Source organism: Rhinatrema bivittatum, chromosome 2, assembly GCF_901001135.1.
Source record: "Rhinatrema bivittatum chromosome 2, aRhiBiv1.1, whole genome shotgun sequence".
NCBI lineage: Eukaryota > Metazoa > Chordata > Amphibia > Gymnophiona > Rhinatrematidae > Rhinatrema > Rhinatrema bivittatum.
The window spans coordinates 374060670-374080607 of NC_042616.1; positions in this window are offsets into that span (position 1 = coordinate 374060670).

The following is a 19938-nucleotide window of genomic DNA, read 5'->3' on the forward strand; positions in this document are numbered from 1 at the left end:
CTTGATTGCAGTGGAGTCCAGTCATTTGGAGGCAGTAGATTAGGCTGCTCCTCCAAAACTTCAACCAGAGGAATGTCCCTCTTCCTCTTCTTCATCACTGGAGCCCTTCATCAGAGGAATCCACTTGAATACTGTTGGTTCCTTTGCTGGATCTTGTAGAGCATTCTCCTTCGGAAGACCTCACCTATTCTAAATTTGTTGAAAAGCTGGCAGCAGCACTAGGTATTAATGTCCATAAGGATAAAGACCCACAAACAGAACTCCTAGGTCTGCACAAGATCCTGGATAACCCAGCTGAACATGCCGCCTTACTAGTTCATGGAATTTTTAAGGTGTTACTCTTTAAATTGTTGGAAACACCATATCTTGTTTTCTGATGTCCAGAAAGTTGGACTCATTTTGAGTCCAATAGTCTCCTGGTTTTCGCATAGTACACCTGCCATACCAATCTGTTGTGGTTGAGTCTTCTATGAAAAAAGTAAAGAAGACATGCATTTATTTCAATTTCCCATGGACAAAGATCACAAACTTCTAGACAATTTTGGCGAAAGAACAATCCAGAGTGACATTCGCTCTGCCTGCATTCTTACCCACCAATTCTGCATGGCACAATATATACATGAGTCTTCAAAGGTTCAAGCTGTATCTACTGTCTTCAGATCAAAATACTTTCCTGCAACCAATCCAGGAAGAAGTGGTGCAACACTTAATCCATTCTGTCTCAGAGTCTTTTGATTCTGACCTCCACAGACTCAATTTGATTCTGTGCCTCCACAGACTCAATTGGAGTGAGATATATGGCAAGGCTAAAAGCCAGTTCCATCTGAGAGGATGTCCACAAAAACTAGTGTATCTCCCATGCTTAGGAGACAACATCGTCAGAGAAAAACTCTGAGAAATGGTCTTGCAGATAAAATACCAGAACGTAGTGGTATAATCCCTCTTTCTGGCTTGAGAACAACATGATCCATCATGACATCCATACTATGGGGTAGATTTTAAAAGAAGCGCGATCAGCCTACTTTTGCTTGCGCATCAGACTCAAGCAAAAGTACGCTGGATTTTAGTAGATACGCGCGGAGCCGTGCGTATCCACTAAAATCCTGGATCGGCGCGCGCAAGGCTATCGATTTTGTATAGCCTGCGCGCGCCGAGCCGCGCTGCCTCCCCCCGTTCCCTCCGAGGCCGCTCCGAAATCGGAGCGGCCTCGGAGGGAACTTTCCTTTGCCCTCCCCTCACCTTCCCCTCCCTAACCCACCCACCCGGCCCTGTCTACACCCCCCCCTTACCTTTGTCGGGGGATTTACGCCTCCCGGAGGGAGACGTAAATCCCCGCGCGCCAGCGGGCCTGCTGCGCGCCGGGCCGCGACCTGGGGGCGGGTACGGAGGGCGCGGCCACGCCCCCGGGCCGTAGCCACGCCCCCGTCCCCGCCCCCAAAACGCTGCCGACACGCCCCCGGAACGCCGCGACGACCGGGCCCGCCCCCCGACACGCCCCCCTCCGAGAACCCCGGGACTTACGCGAGTCCCGGGGCTCTGTGCGCGCCGGGAGGCCTATGTAAAATAGGCTTCCCGGCGAGCAGGGCTCTTAAAATCCGCCCCTATCTGTATAAATGTTCTTTCACAAAAAATCATATCGTCCTTTTCAGTAGTATCAGCTTCCACCTCTTCTGCAAAGCGTCAACAGCAACTTTTGGCCAGACCTTGACAAAGGGAATGCTGTCAGCCAAAAGCCACACAACAGGCCCAGCCTAACCAGGGCCCAGTTTTTGATACTGTCAACCAATCCCCTTCCTTCCCTTTTGGTAACAAGTTGAATTCAGAATTTTCAGGTCCAATGGAGTCAAATAACAAAGAATTCTTGGGTTCTCAGCATTGTGCAACATGGATACCAGTTACATTTCTCCTAGACCCCCAGCTTTTCCGCACTATGGGGCGGATTTTCAGAGCCCTGCTCGCGTAAATCCGCCCAAAACCGGGCGGATTTACGCGAGCAGGGCCCTGCGCGCCGGTGAGCCTATTTTACATAGGCTCACCGGCGCGCGCAGAACCCCGGGACTCGCGTAAGTCCCGGGGTTTTCGGAGTGGGCGTGTCGGGAGGCGTGTCGGGGGGCGGGGCCGGAGCGCGCGGCGTTGCGGGGGCGTGTCGGCAGCGGTTTTGGGGGCGGGTACGGGGGGCGTGGCTACGGCCCGGGGGCGTGGCCGCGCCCTCCGTACCCGCCCCCAGGTCGCGGCCCGGCGCGCAGGAGGCCCGCTGGCGCGCGGGGATTTACGCCTCCCTCCGGGAGGCGTAAATCCCCCGACAAAGGTAGGATGGGGGTTTAGACAGGGCCGGGCGGGGGGGTTAGGTAGGGGAAGGGAGGGGAAGGTGAGGGGAGGGCAAAGGAAAGTTCCCTTCTAGGCCGCTCCGATTTCGGAGCGGCCTAGGAGGGAACGGGGGTAGGCTGCGCGGCTCGGCGCACGCAGGCTATATGAAATCGATAGCCTTGCGCGCGCCGATCCAGGATTTTAGCCGATACGCGCGACTACGCGCGTATCCACTAAAATCCAGCGTACTTTTGTTTGCGCCTGGAGCGCAAACAAAAGTAGGCTGTTCGCGCTCGTCTGAAAATCTACCCCTATTTGCTGTGCTGTTTGAATCTTTCCCACTTTTTTTTTGTATAATTATGTTTATTAACAGCAAAACTAATCCAAGAACAGGCATACAACCATGAAAGAACAGTCACGATTACGGCATAACATTTTTGTGAAAAATATGGTACCATCATAAAAACCTGAAACTGTTGGATATATTGACATAGGTACCACTGTCCCTCACATCTGCAACATTACAAACATGGCATCTTAGTAGTTACAAATTTGACAACCTCCTTGCAACACAAATAACATTGGAGTTGCCGTTAAATTTTTAAGTTTTCTCCCTACCACCCACCCCCATCAGTAATGTACCCTCCCCCCACCCATCCTGACCAGGGGGTGGAGCATCGTACAGAGTTGCATATTATATCCAGCAACATGAAGATGAAGAGCAAAGGGATGGAGGGGTAAAAGAAAAGAAGGCAAAGGGGAGAAAAAAGAAAAGATGTTCTTCCAAGGTCATTATATAATGTGCCCACAGTCTAGTGGAAGGAAACAAATATTTATGTATAATGTGTAGGTATACGTGTGGTGGCACATTCGGAAACACAGAGACCCCTCAATAGTAGTTCAAATAACAACAGAGATAGGGCGAACCACCCTTCGGCTAACATAACAGGGAATCTATACTAACACTTGTAAGTGCCCTTCTGCCATACACCAAGGTTGACTTCAGTCACCCTGATTGCCTGGTTTAGATTTAAGTAAATTGTAAGCGTGGGTCCTTGAAGTAACACTGAAGTTCTTTAGGTGCAGTTTTAATGTAGGCTGTTGGATTCGTGGACCCTCGGGCCGATCGGGACCAGAGTAGAAGTTGCTGTAGATGGTGACAGCAGTGGCCCCGACCGGGAGGCGGCACAGACGGGCTCGGAACTGGCCGAAGCAGGCACTCTGGAAGCCCTATGTGACCAAGGGCTTTGGCGAGAAGGATGGAGACGAGGGAGCTGGTCCAGTAGTGAGAAGATCTTCGCCCTGGAAGCCGATCCTCCCCCGAGAGGAGCTCGTAGGAGTTCGGCCGCTGGGTCTTAGGAGATTCACCCTGGAAGCCGAAGTCCCCCCAGGAGGAGCCTGTAGGGACCCGGCCGCTGGGACTTAGGAGGACCCGCGGGGGCCGAGTTGGATGAAGTCCGAGGTTGATTGCCGAAGGGTCGTCGCTCGCAAGTCCAGAGTCAGGAACCAATGGATCACCGCAAGCCAGTCCGGGGTCAGAAGCCAAGAATCACCGCAAGCCAGTCCGGGGTCAGAAGCCAAGAAGAAGCCGAAGGATACAGGAACGCAGCAACTGGAGGCAGGGAAAACCTGGGAACCTCGTTGCAAGCAAAGGCTTAGTCAGACTGCAGGGTTTAAATACCCTGCAGCGTCTGACGTCATCAGAGGGCGTCCCCATGTTCCTCCCGCGCTGGCCCCTTTAAATCTGGCCAGAGCCGCGCACGCGCGTCTAGGGGGCTGGGCCTACCGCCGAGGAACGCCGGCTGCTCCGGCGCGGCGTGGAAGCAGAGGCAGAGGTAGCTGCAGGCCCGGGCGAGATGGGAGGATGCCGGGCCCGCGGCGGCAGAGGTGCCCGGAGGCCCGGGGAGCGCGGAACCCGGCCAGGACCCCGGCGGGGTAGGTGGCGATTCCGGGGCCGACCCGGAGTCGCAACAGTACCCCCCCTCCTACGCCCCCTCCCGGGGGGCCGCGGCTTGTCCGGATGTGCCTCATGAAAGTGGCGAAGGAGATCCTTATCCAGAATGTGGGCGGAGGGCTCCCATGAATTCTCCTCCGGACCGTATCCCTCCCAGGAGAGAAGATACTCCCAGCGATGACGACGAAACCGAACATCCAAGACCTCTTTCACCGTGTACGTGGAACCAGGATCCGAAGCGACCGTAGAGGGCTCTGGAGACCGAGGTCGGAAGCGTGAAAAGAACCACTGGTTTAAGGAGGGAAACATGGAAGACGTCGTGTATCCGAAGGGTGGATGGGAGACGTAAGCGGTAGCACACCGCGCCCACACGTTCGGCTACTTGGAAGGGTCCAATGTAGCGAGGCGCAAGCCTCATGGAAGGAATCCGGAGCTGGATGTTCTTAGTACTGAGCCACACCCTAGATCCGGGCAGAAACACCGGAGCGGGTCGCTGAGATTTGTCCGCGTAGGCCTTGAACCGAGCGGCGGTGCGGTGGAGTTTCTCTTGAGTGGTGTGCCAAAGCTGCTGAATCTGGTTGGCCGTCAGTTGCGCCGCCGGCGAGGAGGTGGATACTGGTAACGGTAGTGGAGGTTTGGGAACCTTCCCATAAACCAGCTGGAAAGGAGACTGTAGCGTGGCGGAGTGTCGATGGCGATTGTAAGAGAACTCGGCCCACGGGAGAAGAGCAACCCAGTTGTCCTGTTGTTCCCCTACAAAGGCACGGAGGAACGCCTTTAGAGTTCGATTCGTGCGTTCAACTTGGCCATTGCCCTGGGGATGGAACGCCGTGGTTAAGTCCAGCTGAACCCCAAATTTCCTGCAGAGTGCCCACCAGTATTTTGCCGTGAATTGGGGCCCTCGGTCTGAGGCGATATGTAGAGGCAAACCATGCAGTCGGAAGATGTGCTGGATGAATAGTTCAGCTAACTCAGGGGCCGTAGGCAACTTGGCAAGTGGCACGAAATGAGCCATTTTCGAGAAGCGGTCAATAGTGACCCAAACCACAGTCTTCCCCTGGGACGGGGGCAGCTCAACGATAAAATCCGTGGAGATGTGCGTCCACGGCTCCGTGGGTACCGGTAGTGGCTGGAGGAGTCCCCAGGGACGACCAGACGGAGTTTTTTGCTGCGCGCACGTGGGACAGGATTGTACGTACAGGCGGACATCCTCCTTCACCCGTGGCCACCAATAGAACTCCGTCAGTAATTGAAGAGTCCGGGCGATCCCGGGGTGACCCGCCGTCAGGGAGTCGTGTGCCCATGCTAGAACCTTCCTTCTAGCACGTACCGGGACTACCGCCTTCCCCGCCGGTGCAAGTTCGGTGGCTGCCAGTTGGATTTTAGCCGGGTCCAAAATTTATTGAGGGGGTTCGGAGGCGTCTTCAATTTCAGTAGTGCGTGAGAGTACGTCAGCTCTAGTGTTCTTGGCCGCTGGTCGATACCGAAGGGTGAAATCAAACCGGCTGAAAAAGAGGGACCAGCGGGCCTGCCGGGGATTAAGTCTCTGCGCCTGGGACAAGAACTCTAAATTCTTGTGGTCCGTGTAAACTACGATCGGATGTTGGGCCCCCTCCAACCACTGGCGCCACGCTTCAAAGGCCAACTTAATGGCCAGTAGCTCCTTGTCTCCGATGCCGTAGTTTTTCTCGGCAGGCGAGAACTTGCGGGAGAAGTAGGAACATGGCCGAGTTTTCCCGTCCTTGGAAGTCTGGGACAGGACGGCCCCCACGGCTACATTGGAGGCATCCACCTCCACAATGAACGGACGTAGGGGGTCCGGGTGTCGGAGGCAGGTGTCCTGGAGGAAGGCCTCTTTAAGATCGTGGAAGGCCTGTACCGCGGTGGGAGTCCAGTTCCGGACATCAGCACCCTTGCGGGTGAGAGCAGTCAAAGACGCCACTAAGGAGGAGTAATGCGGGATAAAGTGGCGGTAAAAGTTGGCGAAGCCTAGAAAACGCTGGAGCGCCTTAACTCCCGCAGGTTGTGGCCAGTTCCGGATAGCAGCGACCTTATCGGGATCCATGCGGAAGCCGGTAGAGGAGACGATGTAGCCCAAAAAGGGCAAAGCTTCCTCCTCGAACTGGCATTTCTCCAATTTCGCATATAGTCGGTTCTCCCTTAACTTTAGCAAAACCTGGCGTACATGTTGACGGTGTTCCTCAAGGTCCCGGGAATAAATCAACACATCGTCGAGATAGACAATAACGGAGGTATACAGGAAGTCGCGAAGCACCTCGTTCATTAGGTTTTGGAACACGGCTGGGGCGTTGCAGAGACCGAATGGCATGACGAGGTACTCATAATGACCATCCCTGGTGTTAAAGGCGGTCTTCCACTCGTCTCCCGGCCGAATCCGTACGAGGTTATACGCCCCTCTAAGATCCAGCTTGGTAAAGATGCGGGCCCCTTGCAGGCGATCCAGGAGTTCCGGAATCAGAGGCAACGGGTAACGGTCTCGTCGGGTGATTTGGTTCAGGCCCCGGTAGTCGATACAGGGCCGAAGAGACCCATCTTTCTTGGCGACAAAGAAGAAGCCGGCTCCCACCGGGGACTTGGATGGTCTTATAAAGCCCCGGTCTAGATTCTCCTTGATGTAGGCCGACATGGCCTGGGTCTCCGGCAGAGACAGAGGATAAACTCTACCTCGAGGAGGCGTGGTGTCTGGTAGCAAGTCAATTGCACAATCAAAGGGGCGATGCTCAGGTAGTAATTCTGCCTTCTCTTTAGAGAAGACATCTCGGAAGGCCTGGTACTGGGGTGGTACCGCCAGCGGAGCTGCCAGAAGCGGAAGTGTCTGAAGCGGGCGAGCAGGAAGGCAGCGATGGACGCAGTCCGGTCCCCAAGACGTGATCTGAAGTGAGCCCCAGTCGATTACTGGGGAATGTTTCCGGAGCCAGGGGAGTCCCAAAACAAGTGGATGAATGGATTTCTCCAGGATGAGAAAAGAGATCTCCTCTTTATGAAGCAGTCCAACCTGAAGCTGGAGTAGTTGTGTACGAGTGGTAATGGTCCCTGGGAGAGGGATCCCTTGGATGGACGATACCCGCAAGGGTGGTTCTTAAGGCACGACTTCAAGCTGCAGTTGTTGTACCAGATCTCGGAGGATGAAATTTCCCCCGGACCCGGAGTCGATCAGTGCCAAGGTATTGAATCCCCCTCCTGGGAGACAGAGTCTCGTTGGAACAGTACATGGGGAGTTCGGAGAGGTACTGCCTAGAGTCAGCTCCCCACTAGACTCTAGGTTCGGCCGTTTCCCGGACGCTCAGTACAGCGAGCCAGGAAGTGCCCCTTACCACCGCAGTAGAGACATAACCCCTGCGAACGTCTACGCCTCCATTCTTCGGCCGAGAGGGGACCCCGGCCCAATTGCATAGGTTCTTCAGGCGGAAGGGCAGGCGCCACAGGAGGCGAAGCTCGGACCCGAGGTGGCGTGGTTCGACGAGCGACCGGCCCCTGGACAGACCTTCGCTCTCGGAAGCGGCGCTGGATGCGTCGGTCCACTCGTCTGGCCAGTTCTATGAGCTCTTGGAGGTCATCCGGAAGGTCCCGTGCGGCGAGTTCATCCTGGAGCCGTGGGGAAAGACCCTCCAAGAATATCCCATGCAGGCTGTCCTCTCCCCAGGCCAATTCGGTGGCAAGGGTCTGGAACTCCATTGCGTATTCCTCTAGGGGGCGATTACCTTGTCTCAGCTGGAGGAGTTCCGAGGCAGCGGTAGAGGCACGAGATGGTTCGTCGAAAATCCTCCGGAAGGCCTTAACGAACTGTACCAGGTTATTTAGTCGGGAGTCTTGACGCTCCCAAAGGGATGAAGCCCAAGCCAGAGGTTTCCCGTCCAGGAGAGAAATAATGTAGGTCGTCTTGACCCGGTCTGTAGAGAACTGCGCAGGCAGAAGGTCAAAGCGGATGTAGCACTGGTTGAGGAATCCCCGACACGCCTTCGGATCTCCAGAGTACCGTGGCGGGGATGGCATCTGTATCGGGACAGGGGAACCCATGTGGACCTGAGACGAGGATGCGGAGGGATGAGCAGCGGAGGCCCCTACCACACGATCCGCCAGGCGTTGAACGGTCGACATCAGGGTATCAAGACAGGACTGTTGTTGCTGCAGCTTCTGTGCTAGGCCTGGAATAGCCTTGAGGCTGGCAAGGTCCGCCGGGTCCATGGCCTTGCAATCTGTTGGATTCGTGGACCCTCGGGCCGATCGGGACCAGAGGAGAAGTTGCTGTAGATGGTGACAGCAGTGGCCCCGACCGGGAGGCGGCACAGACGGGCTCGGAACTGGCCGAAGCAGGAACTCTGGAAGCCCTATGCGACCAAGGGCTTTGGCGAGAAGGATGGAGACGAGGGAGCTGGTCCAGTAGTGAGAAGATCTTCGCCCTGGAAGCCGATCCTCCCCCGAGAGGAGCTCGTAGGAGTTCGGCCGCTGGGTCTTAGGAGATTCACCCTGGAAGCCGAAGTCCCCCCAGGAGGAGCCTGTAGGGACCCGGCCGCTGGGACTTAGGAGGACCCGCGGGGGCCGAGTTGGATGAAGTCCGAGGTTGATTGCCGAAGGGTCGTCGCTCGCAAGTCCAGAGTCAGGAACCAATGGATCACCGTAAGCCAGTCCGAGGTCAGGAGCCAAAGAGTCAACGTAAGCCGGTCCGGGGTCAGAAGCCAGAGGGTCACCGCAAGCCAGTCCGGGGTCAGAAGCCAAGAATCACCGCAAGCCAGTCCGGGGTCAGAAGCCAAGAAGAAGCCGAAGGATACAGGAACGCAGCAACTGGAGGCAGGGAAAACCTGGGAACCTCGTTGCAAGGCAAAGGCTTAGTCAGACTGCAGGGTTTAAATACCCTGCAGCGTCTGACGTCATCAGAGGGCGTCCCCCATGTTCCTCCCGTGCTGGCCCCTTTAAATCTGGCCAGAGCCGCGCGCGCGCGTCTAGGGGGCGGGGCCTACCGCCGAGGAACGCCGGCTGCTCCGGCGCGGCGTGGAAGCAGAGGCAGAGGTAGCTGGAGGCCCGGGCGAGATGGGAGGACGCCGGGCCCGCGGCGGCAGAGGTGCCCGGAGGCCCGGGGAGCGCGGAACCCGGCCAGGACCCTGGCGGGGTAGGTGGCGATTCCGGGGCCGACCCGGAGTCGCAACATAGGCATGCCAAATAGAATGCATTTTTGTGCGTTGCTTATCAGATCCCTGTAATGCTGTGAGATATTCCATATGCAATAGCTGATGAAACTTTGCTTTCCATGTTTCTCGTAAAGTTGGATGCGGAAGAGTCCATTGAGCCAGTATCGCCGCCTTAGCGATTATCAAGATTTTCCCAAGCAGTTGGATTTGGGCCTCCGTCACCTCCATCGGAAGGGCCTCGGGCAACCCGAATAGCCAAATCTCCAGGCTAAGTGGAAGAAGAATGCCCCATAGTGCCTGAACCAGCGTCTGCAAATAACTCCAAAAGTGTTGCACTAAAGGACACGACCAAAAACAATGCAAATAATCTGGTGTAGGGTGAGAACATCGCAGGCAGTGCTTTTCCGATACAACTCCCATGTAATGTGCTTTTTGCTGTCAAAGTAGGCCGGGTATAGAAATTTGAATTGTTTTTCTCGCAGGCTGACATTTTCCACTGTACTGGGTATCTGCTGAAAACAATAAAGTAATTCCGATCTCTTTAAAGGTGTTGAGAGGTGTTTATTCCAACACTTAAGCATTAAGTCCACTTCCTCATGGGGTTGAGCTATGAGCGCCTTATATTGAGAACATTTAGTACGTTTACCATCAGGACCTCTCAAAAGGCTTTGCATATTTTGAAATTGAAGAAAGAGAGGGTTTTTGCGAGTTTCTTCCTGTATATAATGACAAACTTGAAGAAATCCATAAAAGTCCGTATTATCCAATGGAAACTGATTCTTCATGTCTTCAAAGCTCAGAACATAGCTCTCCGCTGAGGGACCGCTGAGAAACTGAGTAAAGAATTGTAATCCTAACGACCTTCAGTGGCGGAACACAGATTGATCCATGCTTGGAGGAAATAATGGGTTGCCCCATATCGAGAGACAAGCAGTGGAATAAGGGTTAATCTTCATACGCTTGCACAATGCCTTCCACATAATTGGAAGGGGCTTGATAGTCACACTGTTAGTAGTCAAAGATGGCATAGAGTGTGGGGCTGCATGAAGGACCGCCACTGGGGCATATGGAACCAATAATTGCTTATAATAATCTAAAGGCAAACACAATTCAGTATCTAATATGCAGTCTCTAATATGCCTTAGTAAACTAGCCTGATTATAGGCGCCTAAATCCGGACAGCCCAGTCCACCCTCTCTAGGTGGTTTCACAAGTAAAGGTAAAGATATGCAGGCTCTCCATCCTCCCCAAAGATATTTTTTTAATTCCATTTGGATGTCTCGGAGATCAATAGACTTCACCCAAATAGGCAGCATATTAAAGTCGTAAAGCCACTTGGATGTTTCCATCATTTTCATTAACAAAACTTTCCTGGAAATTGATAAGGGCAAACTTCGCCAAGCTTGTAATTTTTTAATTAGTTTGTCTTTCAATGGACTAATATTATATGCCTATAGTTTACTAGGGTGTGCAGGGATATATATTCCTAGAAATTTTATTTTCTCCGAAACCCATTTTAAAGGGAAAGAACCAGGCCAGGAACTTTGTAAGGTTCCCGAAATGTCCAAGGCCTCAGATTTGTTGGTGTTTATTTTCAGCCCTACAAAACAGCCAAAGTCCCATTGGATAGACAGGACATAAGGGAGAGAGTGAACTGGGCTACTCACATACATCAACATGTCATCCGCAAAGGCGGCTATACGAAATCCCACTTGGTGGTAAGTAAAACCCAAGATGTCCGGAGATCCTGCTAGTTTACGTAGTAAGGGATCTAGGGATAAAATATATAAAATTGGGGAAGTGGGCAGCCTTGCCGTACCCCTCTTTGAATCTTAATGGCTCCAGAAATGGAATCATTTGCTAATATATGGGAGGCCGGGTTACAGTATAAAATAGAAATGGCTGTGATTAAATGGGGAGGAAAACCATAACGCTCCAGGACTGAAAACATGTATTCCCATGATACTCTGTCAAAGGCTTTTTCGGAATTGAATCCCACCACTATAGCTGATTCCTTTCTGTGAATTAAGATTTCGATAGCCGAGAGAAGTCTTATGATATGAGCACCTGCATGCCTGCCCTTGACAAAACCTGCTTGGTATGGCGATATTAAACCCGTCATTACCGACCCCAAATGGAGGGCCCATATTCGAGCATAGAGTTTCAAGTTCAATAAAGAAATGGGTCTATAAGAAGACGCTTGAGAGAGGTCCTTACCCGGTTTGGGCAATACTGTAATATAAGCCTGATTAAAAGAGGTTGGAAATGTCCCTGTAGTCCAGGCATGATTATAAAAATTTACTAAGGACTCCTTTAACTGTGGGCATAAAATCTTATAATATTTGGATGGAAGGCCATCAGGACCTGGTGATTTTTTTCCTTTACTTGTCTTAATAACATATTGCAACTCCATCTCTGAAATAGGTTTCAGTAATCTCTCCAGGTCAAGTACCGACAACTGAGGGAGATGTAAATCATTCAAGAAAACCTGCTCCTCCATGCTCGACCCCTCCCTATCCTCAGTATACAAGGACTCATAAAAGAGGCGGAAGACCTCGCAAATTTCAGATGTTTTATGTACCCAATTTCCTGTTGAGGATTTCAGCTTACTAATAAAAGCCTTCTTTCGCTTGATAGCCACCATACGTGCCAAAAGCTTCCCAGATTTATTACCATGGCGGAATAGATGGTGTTCATAGGATTGTAACGTCCTCTGTGCCCGCAAATGTAAATGGGTATTTAAAGCATTAAGACATGCCTGATAAGAAGCTTTATGAGATATGGAGGGTTTTTCTGCCCATAATTTTTTTGCTTGGGTTAGCTGAGCCTCTAAAGCTAGAATGGCACTATTTAATTGCTTATTTTTCCTTATATAGTAGGCAATTATTTCACCTCTTAGTACCGCTTTACTTGTTTCCCAAAACAATGCCGGATTATCTCGATGCTGGTTATTATCGGTTACATAGTTCTCCCATTTCTGCTGCAAGAACTTGAGAAAGTAAGGGTCATCGTTTAAATGACCTGGGAGTCTCCATTTATTTTTAGCAGTCCCAGCTGGTGCAAACCAGATATTAACCCACACTGGGGAGTGATCTGCTATAGCTATGACTCCCATATTGGCCACCTCTGTTTTACTAAACAAATTCTCGGAGATTAAGATGTAATCGATTCGAGACATGGTACCATGTGCTCGTGAAACATGCAAATATTCCCTAGCATCGGGATGCAATACCCTCCAAACATCAAGTAACCTTAATCGTTTGTTTAATAAAGTTACCCCAGTAGATGCTTGAGGTTTGTAGCCCTGCGGTAGTTGTGATTTATCAAGGTGAGCCTCATGTACGCAGTTTAGATCCCTGCCACTATTAATTCCCCCTTCTGCATTGGCTAGGATGATATTAATAAGGCGATTGTAAAATAGTGGATCATGTACGTTGGGGCATATATGTTACACAAGGTGATAGTTTTCCCTGCCAAAACCCCGATAATCAAGATAAGCCGCCCGTCCACATCCGCTATTTCTTTCATAATCGTAAGTGGGGTATTTTTATTTATAAGTATTGCTACCCCGCCTTTCTTTCATTTTGCTGGCGCAAAATGACAAGTATCTACCCACTCTCTACTTAACTTTTCACTTTCCATAGCATTTAAATGTGTCTCCCTCAGACATACAACATTGGCTTTCAATCTCCGTAGCTGTTGAAATACTTTTGTACGTTTAATAGGTGATCCTAGGCCATCTGTGTTCCACGATATAATTCTATATTTTCCCACCATGATTGAAATGAAGGCAAGTACAATATCTCTGATACCAGTAAAGACGGGAAAAGGGGTCGGGTTCCCAGCCTAACCCGCCCCATGTACAGTACCCCTTGCTGTGAACATCATAATAATCACCCCTTGATCCCAGAAGATATAAGCAAACTCTGAATGCATAAATATTGAAATCCCAGTTACTCCCTAGCCCCTGGTCCCCTGCTCCAACCCTTCCCTCCACCCATTCCCAGAGAAACCCCATTAGGCTTAAAAAACCTTACAGAGATCATCCTTGTGTTAGAGTGACAGAGTGACATGACCCCCATCCACTGTCATTTAACCCTTATAATGAAGCAGTGAGTTTGTAATAATAATGAAGCAGTGAGTTTGTAATATGAAAAGCCACTTATTTAACTCCATCAAGAAGGCAGTAGCCGCTTCCTACGAATCATAGGTGGTCCACTTGCCTCCATAGTTGACCCGGAGCTTGGCAGGGTATTGCATAGTGAAGTGAATATTTTTTTCTATGAGCTGACCACAAATGGGGGCATAGGATCTATGCATGGCGGCGACTTTTGCGGAGAAGTCCGGTGCCATGCAGACCGAAGAGCCCTGGTATTGAAGATCCGCCTGTCTGCATGCTGCCTGAAGAATAACTTGCTTGTGGTGAAAATTTAATAGCTTTATTATGACAATCCGCGGTCTGTTTTGTCCCATCAGTTTTTGTCCCAGGCGATGCGCGCGCTCTATTTCTAGTGAGCCTGTCAGGTCTGGTAGGCCTAATGCGTCTGGCAGCCATTTTATTAATTCTTTCCGCAGTGATGATTCCTCCACTGTTTCTGGTATTCCAAAAAAACGGAGATTAGATCTCCTTGCCCGGTTTTCTAAGTCTTCCAATTTATCTGTTTGAAGTAGCAAAGTTTGTTCCAGTTCACTCACTTTAGTTGTAAGAGCTACCACGTCATCTTCCACTGCAGACTTTCTCTCCTCCACCCGATCCAGTCGGGGAGCATAATCGACGATGGCTGCCTGTATAGAGGAGATCTGTTCAGAAATGCCAGAAAGCTTTCCTTCCAGGGCTGTGATAACTGCATCTTTGACCTCAGCCACTGTGGGATGTAGCGGGAGCTTCTTGGGTGATCCTTCTCCCGACGGGGCCTCGATCGCCACCAGCGCCATCTTAGTTTCCCCACCGCAGGGCTTCTCCTTGTTTCTTTTCGCTATTTTTGCCGGCATCACCGCTGGAGATTTATTCATAAAGGATGTTATGGACATAAGCAGGTCTTCTTTATACTTTACTGGATTTTTTTCTCGCCAAGCACTCTTAGGACGGTGGATGAGGGGTCACCACACTCAGAGCAGAGTCAGACACGTCCGACACCACTCGCCACATCACGTGATCCTCTCTTTCCCAGTTATCAATTAATTAATTAATTGTCTATTTATTTATTTATTTATTTATTTATTTATTTTTAGATATGTATTGCCGCCCTTCCTATATTCAAGGCGGGGTACAAAAGAAAACATACACAATAAGTAAAATAAAATAAAAACATATAAATTTAAATGTCAAAGAACAAAAACAACATAATTGAATCAATAAACAATACAGGAACTTTAGTCTGAAGGATGACAGAAATCAGACCAATAGGCCATTAGGTTGAATATGCCTTTTCACACAAATGGGTTTTCAGTTCTTTCTTCCACAATTTAGTTAATCTAGTCTCCATTGGAAGAGAATTAAAAAAAAAAAAAGGGCCAGCAGTGGAAAAGGCTCGCTCTCTAGTTTCCTCTAAGTGAGCCGCTTTTATGGAAGGAATATCTAATAAACATTGGCTCAAGGATCTTAATGCTGTTATTGGAGTGTGTATTTTCAAAATTGCTACAATCCACAGAGAAGAAATATTGTGTATAAGAGTCTGAATGATAACAGCCCACAGATCCTTCTGGAGGTATAAACTGTACTCAAGCATCAGTCAATAGAAATCCTCCCTGCATCATAACACAAGTATTTAGCAAGAAGCTCATTTAAAACAAATTGGAGAAAATTCTTTTTCACTCAATGCATAATTAAGCTCTGGAATTCATTACCAGAGGATGTGATTATGGCAGTTAGTGTACCTGAGTTTAAAAAAGGTTTAGATACGTTCCTAGAGCAGAAATCCATAAACTGCTATTAATCAATAAAGATTAGTAGCTTGGGATCTATTAATTTAATATTTGGGTACTTACCAGGTACTTGTGACTTGGTTGTCCACTGTTGGACATAGGATTCTGGGCTTAATGGACCCTTTGTCTGACCCAGTATGGCATATCTTATGTTCTTATGTGAGTAGGGTTTCTACTCCAAATACTTCCTTATCCCCAAGAATTCAGGAAGATTGAGACCGATTCTGGACCTGTGGCTCCTCAGCAAACATATCTTATGGGAGAAATTCAAAATGAACTCCCTCAGTATAATTCTCCAATCATTCAACAGGTGACCTTATATGTGTCCTGGATCTCAATGACCTCTATACTCACATTCTAATCCATCTGGCCCATTGGTGTTACCTGAAATTCCAAGTGGATTTGTTCCACTACCAATATAAAATCCTTCCATTTGGCCTCTCTTCTGTTCCCAGAGTATTCACCAAATGCCTCGCAGTAGTCATAGTGCACCTTCAAATGCCAGGGGATTCCAATTTTTAGATATATGGATGACTGGCTGATCACAGCATGTTCTCCGCTCTCTAGGCATGGCCATACATCTTCTTCAGAGCTTAGTGCTTCTCACTAATTTTGAGAAATCAAATCTGGAACCCAATCAGACCTTACAGTTCATAAAGGCTTTGATAGACTCCTTGCTTAAGAAGGCATTCATGCTCTGGCTCATCCATGCACATCTTGCCAATCCGAGGTCCACTGCCAGTTGGCTCCTAGTGATACTCGGTCATATAGTGGCAGCTATCCACATAGTTCCTTTAATCCACCTTTACATAGAACAGTACCAGTGAGGTCACAGATCTCAGTGGTCTCAGCTCTCTCAACCCTGTCTTCAGTAGTGTGATAACACCACTGATGGCACGGGAATTGTGATGGTGGTTTCAAGTACTCCAGGAAGGTGCTCCACCCTGATTTTATCCCCCTTAACTCATCCTCATGACAAATACCTCAATCAGGGGCTGAGGAGTCCAGATGGGATTCTTCCATAGCAAGAGTTTTTGGTCTCTACACAAATCTCTCTTCTAAATAAGTCTCTTCTAGCTCAGAGCGATATGGCACACATCTCTAAAACAAAAGCATCCTGACTTAAAAAGACAACCAAGTTGCCATGTTCTGTGTCAACAAACAGAGTAACAGGATCGTGGCTTCTCTACCGAAAAGCACTGAAGATCTGGAACTGGGCGGAGTGTCATCAAGCAACCCTGCAGGGAACTTGTCTGCTAGGTGTCTCCAACATTCTAGCAGATCGCTGCTGCAATCAGTAGCAAACAGATTATTCAACTTCTGAGGTCTACTGTCAGTGGACCTGTTTGCATCACAGCAAAACACAAAACTAAATCAATTTTGCTTCATTCTATCAAGCGATCACAGACTGACATAGGATTCTTTCCTTCTTAACTAGGACCAAAGCCTCATGTACACTTTTCTACTGATTCCTTCACACCCAAAACTGTTCAAAAAATCCTTCAGCATTGTGTCTTCCTGATCCTCATAGTGCCAGTGTGGACCAGACAAGTTTGGTACACATATCAGTCAACTTTTCCAACAGTCCTCTGATACCTCTGAATGACATGAGTGTGAGCCCCTCTTGCTGTAGCGCAATTGGCACATCCTTTTGGGCTGGGCCTTAAGGTTAGTGGTGATGGCGGGTGAGTGAGTCTTGGCATGGGCCGGGCTATGACAGAATCCAAGAGTTTATATGAAGACAGATCTGAGGCTGAAGGCTTAGCGTGGAACAAAGCTGAAACTGAAGAATTGGAACGGAGCCAAGATGAATGCCTGGAACAAGGTGATCTTCTTGCTGAGATGATGCTGGAATGCTGGAGGAGCCCTTTTATAGGCAAGAAATGTGATGTTATCCGAGGGCACCATGGGAAACATCTGGGAATTGTGACTTTGGTGGCATCCTGCTGCAAGTACAGCTCGGTGGTGTTCTGCCACAGAGGGAGCCATCAGTCAGGGGGTGAGTGCTATTGCTCATGGGGAACCTTCCATGGGTGTCAAAACGTAACATTCACTAATAGCGAATTTCCACTTACCATCTGAGATTGAAGACATATTGTATCATCCAGAAAACCAGAAAAAACTACACCTTCAAATGGAAAAAGGTCTCCATCTGGTATCATTAAGGTGATTCTGACCTCTTTTCAAGTGAACTTTCACAACTTTTAAGATACTTGCTTCACCTCTCTAATTCAGGCCTTGCCATTGCCTCGGTGAGAGTACATCTAAGCGTAATATCTGTTTACCACACCTTGTTGGATATTAAACCAATCTCCATGCATCTGAATGTATCTCATTTCAGGAAATGTCTCTGGCATGTCAAACCCCCCGATACAGAAACCTCTTGTTTCTTGGGATCTAAATGTGGTTCTGTCTCAGTTGATGAAGCCTCCTTTTGAATCTTGGAATCTGTTCCTTTAAAGTTTTTGACTTGGAAAGTTTTTCCCTTATTTCAGTCACCTTGGCAAGAAGAGTCAGTGAACTCTAAGCTCTCGTTACTATCCTCCAAATCTGCAGTTCTATAACAAAGTAGTTCTTAGAACCCACTTGCAAGTTCCTACTGAAAGTAATTTCATCTTTTCATATTAAGCAGCCTGTTGTTCTACCTACTTTCTTTCCAAGGCCTCATACACATGAGGGTGAGAAAGACCTCCTTACTCTAAACCAGAAGCAGGCCTTGGCATATTACAAAAGATGTACTCAACCTCATCAAACTAACCAGCTTCTTGTCTTGTTTGACTCAAACTACCTAGGAATAGCAGTTGCCAAGCTGACTATCTAAATAGCTAATGGCATCCATCAGCTATTTAGATAGCAGGACTAGTAAATTCAGTTAATGTTCATCAAGTACAAGGTATGGCTTCCTCTGCTGCTAATCTCCAAGAAGTATCCATTGAAGATAACTGCAAAGCTGTGATGTGGTCTTCAGTCCATACATTCACATTCTATTACTATCTTGATAACATCTCAAAATCTGACAGTATGTTTGAACAAGCAGTTTTGCAAAATCTGTTCTCACTGTAGTCCACTCTGCACAGTGGAGTCTGGGTTACTTAATAAGTAATCACTCAGCTACAGTCCTCAAATTGGGATTCCCCACATATAATGGGTAATTCAATCTGCTTATCACTGGAAAAAGCATGTTTGCTTATCGTTAATGGTGTTTTCCATTGATAGCAGGATGAATTAGCCATGGAATGTCTGCCCACTAGCTAATAACAGCACTCACCAAATAAAATGTATCCCTGCTTCTGAAATGGGCCTCAGGCTAAATTTTCTCTGAGTAACCCATTTGAATATTTTGCCCTGTTCTCTGGATAAATTTTGTCTGGATTATCCATTACCTGGACAAAATTTAGCTGGGGAGTGGAGGTGGGGGGAATTTTTAAATCATGTGTTTTATCTGGGTAACCTGAAAAGCTACTCAGTGTCAGGTTGGAAGCTCCTGCAGTGCAAACCATGCTAAGGATGCTGTCTAAATGCTGGTTTATTATGAATCAATAACTTGATAATAGAAATATTCCCTGACTTAGAATATATTGCAGATATAGGATTGCAAACACTCACAGGTGGGACAAAGCTTAAATCCAGCCAATTTATTCAGTCCAGATCATTTTCCTCAGTAATTCCTTTCCTTGGATAGACACAGTGAATATATGAGGCACAATTTCTACTTACAAGTTTAACAAAGAGTTTCAGTACCTTCACGTCACAACACAGCTACCAAAAGAGGATGAATCACAACTGGGTAGACCATTTTGGTCCTTATCTGCCATCATTTATCATGTTACTATAACATCAATATACACAGGATGATGAGCTTACTTGTCTTCCACTAGAATCCCACAGTGTCTCTTGGCCTCTAAGCTTTCTAAATGCCAGGCACACCTTCCTGCCATCCTAGCATACCTTTTGAATTCCCCAAGGACTAATCTGGATCCTCAGGAGACAAGACCATGCACTAGGCTATCAGCATTCTGTATCAGATCCATTCTGAAGCTCTACACACAGGAAACAGCCCCAAACCAAGCATACCCCACGTCAATGCAACTGCTACATTTTTTACCCTAATACCCACCCAGACAAATATTTTGAATACAAACCTCTATGTTTGCTGAAAATAAATTTTTAAATTTATGTGCTCATCTTATTTTGAATATTGGCCTCAAAGTGATTATTTTTGGTAAAATGGAAATATGAGTTGAGGCAACTTGAAAGATATCGTAATTAGAAAACTGAGAAATAAAGGTCAATGTCATCAACAGGTGATATTGTTATCAACATGTGATAACTTTTTATTTTGCATTGATCTGATGATGAGAGTATAACTTGTGAAAGCTAATATCAAATTCATTAAGTTAGTTTAACAAAAAGTATCATCTACAGCGTTTATTTCTACCTATCTGAGTAGAATAACATAGCAACTACCTTCCTATCTTCAAGATGGATTGTGCAACAGATAAGTGGCCCCCTCACTAATTGTAAGAAGGACTGTTTTTGCAAGGTAAGCTATTGGTACCAGAGTTATCCTCAGTTTGCAAATCTTGTTTTTATAAATTGTATTTT